Source organism: Octodon degus, unplaced genomic scaffold (genome assembly GCF_000260255.1).
Source record: "Octodon degus isolate 3935 unplaced genomic scaffold, OctDeg1.0 scaffold00122, whole genome shotgun sequence".
NCBI lineage: Eukaryota > Metazoa > Chordata > Mammalia > Rodentia > Octodontidae > Octodon > Octodon degus.
The window spans coordinates 4,723,830-4,729,094 of record NW_004524698.1 but is presented as its reverse complement, the minus strand read 5'-3'; positions in this window follow the sequence as shown (position 1 = coordinate 4,729,094).

Here is a 5,265-nt window from a genome sequence, read left to right as displayed (position 1 = left end):
TCTCTCTCTCTCTCTCTCTCTCTCTCTCTCTCTCTCTCTCTCTCTCTCTCCAGAGATAGTGGGATTCTCAAAGTGCCTCCAGCTGTTCTGCACTATCTAGCACAAAGAGATGAATGTGAAGAGGAATGGGACTGGTCAGAAGAGACAGAAGTACAGTGGTGCCTCAACTCATGAGCAATGTTGTTTGCAAACAATTTTGTTCCCAAACAAGCATTTGGCAAAATGTTTTTGTTTGTGATCTCTGCATTGGGTGACAAGCATGCAAAGGACCATCTTTTTGATAATCATGGAATAATTTAAGTTTTTGGATCAAGGGACCAGATTATACTTAATTCATCACAATTAAAATAGATTACATCTGCAAGTCCTATCAAGAGTTAGAGCCTCATGGACATGTAGGACCGAGGACATGGGAAGAAATCTTTGAAAATGAAGAGCTCTAATGCTTAAGTTTTACCTTTTTATTTTATGAAAAATTAAAACCAAATTCCATAACCAAATAATAAGATAATACATTTTTAAAATTCCCATATAAACTCATCTCTGAGTAGGCAAGTAGGTAACATGAAGTGTAAATAGAGATGTCACAGTGGTGTTGAACTTTGAGATGAATCTTCAAAGGTAAGGAGATATTTTTCAGGGGGTCCAAGGAAATGGTCAAGACTAATAGTGAGTAAAAAAAAGGAATGATAAGAGTGAAAGAAGGGAAATGAAGGGCTGGCATTACAGCTCAGTGGACTAAGCACTTGCTTAGGTAAGAACAAGGGTCAGGGTTTGATCCCTGGCACCACATGCCGTTCCGGCCTTGCCCTTGAGGTAGCAATGGAATCTGGGCATGGTAGTGCACGCCTATAATCCCAGCACTAGTGAGACACAAATCAGGAGGATCATTATGAGTCTGAGCTGCATAGTGAGACCCTGCACACACGCACGCACACACACACACGCACACACACACACACACACACACACACACACACACACACCCCACACACAGGGAAATGAGATGAGGATTTTGTTTTCAAAAAGTTTTAGAGAATTTCAACAAAGAATTGTAAAACGTTCTTAAATATCATAGCACATCTAAGCAAGTGAAAATCTGGAGGAATCTCTAGAACTGGGGATTTTAAGAAGCCACTTGGTAACCTTTGTCAGTGAGGTTCCAATGGTATAATGAAATTCAAAGCCTGATTCCAAGGGGCAAGAAATGAATGGACTATAGAAAATTGACTTTGATTCTGTTTCTTCAAGAAGTATGCCTGAGAGGATCTACTGTGTCTACAAGAAAGCTTAGAGATTAAAGAATCTTCAATGGAGTTTCTTAATTAAAGAAGAGTTTGACCAAACACATTAAGAATGCCCTAGGAGGCAGTTAGTAAATAGAGAAATTTTTCTGGTTTTGGTGAAGGACCGATGGTCTCCACTTGCTTATAGTTTTACCCAACCTTGCTCTTCAGTACCCTAAAATTTTTTTTATAATTTTATAGAATATATAAATACCAACCAATTGATCATATGAGCAAGAAGGGAGGTCCACAGAGGAGTCTGTGTGTGCTAACTTTGGCAATCTGGGTGGTAGTCCATGTCTTGGCCACTGCATTGTAATCCCATGGATCAAAAAAACCTCCTTGTTCACTTTCTTGTCTTCTGACTTCCAATCTTGTCCTTCCCACAGCTCTTTTTTCTTTCTCCAACTTTTTCCTTTTGATAATATGTAAATTCCCCATGCAGTTAACTATGCTTTAAAAAACATAGCTTTAAATGGCTGCATAGTATTCTGTGATATGGGTTAACCATCACTTATCCTAAATCTTCTCTTGTTGGACATTTGGTCTATTGAGGTGATCCTTCAGTCTAAATTTTCGCCTACAATCGTTATTTCCTATAGATAAACTTCAAAAATGTCGAGAAATAGAGACACATGTGCAAAGATAGGCCTGTTTTTCTGGCTTTTATACACACTACCAAACTGCTGTCCTGGTAACTTGTTGGATGATAATGAAGCACTGAGACAAGAATCCTTGGCTGAAGCACATTTACATAACACAAGAAAATGAAAAAGCCAATAATCAATAATCTGAAACATTCAGACAAAAACAGATTTCATTGTTTTCATCCATATTTTGAATTTATCAAGCAGTGCAGAGCTGTCCTCCACATTTTCCACTGGTTGTGAAAAATTCGTAAAGATAAATTGAATTACTTCAGACTTGCAATTGAATTTCTCTTGTTCCCAGGTGGTGGTTACTTACCTGACTGATCAGTCCAGAGTGAGAAACAGTCTTGGACAATTAGCAGGTATGTTGTTCTAGGATCTAGAAACATAACTACTGAGAGGACAGCTTAATCCTCCAAATAAATAAGGAATTATGAATGCATAACAGGCAGCTGGTCAAAAATATTAAATCCAAACTCAGGGAGAGACATTTAAAAACCCACCACTTATCTAGCACCCTAGAGGGTCCTGTGTCTGACCTTTTTGTGGTCATTTTTTTGGTTCCCACAGTCTAGGATTTGCTGAAAGCCTGAGGACAAATGCAATTTTGAAAACATATGCAAACCTTTCCAAGGGCTTCCTGTTGTGTGATTTTTGTCAAGTTTCTGGGAATATATACAAAGCTTGGGCCAGAGAAAGTCTGTGGTCCATGAAGATAAACACATCCCTAGGGGAATTCCAGCTTTAAGTTTTAAAAAAATCTTTAAAGCGTGGCTTAATTTTCAACTGCTACCTTTTCCAAACTAAATTCATAGAGTGGTGTCAAACAAGAGGATTCTTGATCAAACCTTCCCTATTTCTGGAAGGGTGGAAATGGGAAAGATGTGGATGGGAGGCATGTTTGGTTACAGCCTCTTAGCTATTATTGCACTTTGATCATTTTACAGAGAAGGGGAAAGATCATTATGCCACCAATTCATAGTCTCGACTGAAGCTTGTTAATAAGTCATGTCTGCCCACTTCATTAATAATTAGCAAATGACTGGAATTCTGTCCAAGAGACCCAGACATCAGGACATGTGTCAAATAACAGCTGACACTGTCAGCTAAAAATAGTACTTTACATTTAAATGAATGACTCAGACTTGCTTGCCTGGGATAATACTGTACATAAGAGGATTAGTTTAAGTTTTGTTTTCCTTTCTAATGTGAAAGGAGGGTTATACTGAAACTATCAGGGAGTGAACATAGACTCAGCATTGTGGGAGTGGGTAAATCCACACCTCTGAATCTCTGGGGGTGCCTGGCACTGCTGACTCCCTAAGCACATCTGTGCACTTGACTGTCTAGTCCAGGTCAGTAATACAAGAGAGGATGGCTCAGAAAGTTACGTCAAAGTTTTACACCTTTTCCAGAAATTTCTCCCTTTTTACTCTTCCCAACACAAATAGGCACAATTAAAAGTCTAAATATTCAGTAAAGTATAATACAAATTAAATAACCCAGATTAAATAATCTTGTGACAGAGATAGCAAAATGAAAAGCCAAATATGTCTTTCCAAGATATGCCTAGATATATGGTGAGTAATTTTTTAAAATTCCCAAATTAATGAAGTTAAGTTTTTTATAAATTTACAATGAAACATTGCTTGTTGCTCATTTTAATTAATTTTTTACTGAATTCATTCGTGTTGGATAATAAGGTTGATCAGTGTGGTTTTCCTAATTTCAGTCAGTCTCTATATGCCAATAGAGGATGATTAAACTATTGTTTCTCAAGGCTTTGGCTCCTATCAAATGTGTGAACCTTGGTCCTAGATGGGTTTTTATTTTATGTATTAGTTAGCTTCCCATTATTGCAACAAATACCTGCAACAAACCAACTTACAAAGAAAAAATGTTTGTTCTGGCTCACAGGGTAGGAGCTTTCAGTCCATGGTCAGGTCAGACCATTGCTGCTGGGTCTGTGGTAGGGGCATCATGGTGGGGACACCCACAGCAGAATAAACTGTTTAATTCATAGATGGGATAAAAGAAAGAGGAAGGTGCTAGAGGCCCATTATGCTCTTCAAAGGCAATTCTTTAAGCGCTCCTCCCAGGCCCCACCTCCTACAGGTTCTTCCATCACTGCATAGCATTCAAGGTCTCCAAGGCAGAGCTGGGGAAGGTTAACCCAACACACCCTTGGGGGAAGCTGCACATTTGCTGACCTTTATCTCAGCAAAAGAATTTTCATGACACATCAGAAAAACACGTAAAGAGATCCATTAGGCGGAATATTAAAAGTGCACACTCAAACACAGAGTGAAGGCCCTTGAGAGAAAGGTGTGTTATCTTCTGCAACTGGAAACATTTGTTTCTTTTGAAGGGGTATAAATCTATGGAAAAGATGTCTGAACTCAAGTGGAATACTGGCCCATTTTGCAGGTAAAGTACATGAGCCTATTCTTCTTAAGATGGATAATTTAAGCATTCTTTGAGTTCTCTTAAGCTGTTCCTTTATCTTACGACAGGTTCCTGCTCTTTACTTTCTCAGCTAAGCCATTTTATGAGTTTATAGTATCCTTAAGGAATTTTGGACATAATGAGTCTGCAAGAGTTTAAACATATGTTAACCTAGGGATTAATTTAGGTTATGCTGACACAAATATCCTTGGGTAACTTTGAGTCCCAGAAGTTATACTCTTCTTAAAACCACAATTTTTTAAATTATGATTTGTGTCTCCTCTCTATCTAGATTTCTTTTATTCTACCTCACCACTACCTCTATATACAGTATTGCTAAACTAAAGATGGAATCTTTAACACATAGATCTTAAGAGGACAATTCAGATTTATTTTTTTTTACAGGATCTACAAATAATTTTATTGAAATCAAACAACAACAGTCTTTCTGTGCTGGGGAGCACCATCCCCAAGTCATATCCCATGCTAGAAGCACAGAGCTTGCACAATAAGGAATTAAAAAAGAGTTGTTTCTATATAGAAATCAGACTCTGCCCCAACATCATCATGGACTAAACTATTTACAAATCTTCATATTTTAAGTGCAGTATTCCTTTTGTTTTTGCTCTCCTTTCTGTCCCTATCACGGGTCCCTAGTACTTCCCCTTGCCTGATCTAGAAGGGGTGAGGATACTGTCAGGGAAGAGTGGTGGGCTCCTCATAGCACTGCTGGCACCAGCCCTGGTATGTTCTTCTTACAGGACAGTGTAGACCCTCCAAACTGGGGGTGAGGTGTGGCTGGTACAAAGGCAAGGGGGGTTAGAATATGTGGCTTGGGCAACTCCCCAGAAGCACAGGCCTGACCCTGGCCTGTACAGTCTTAA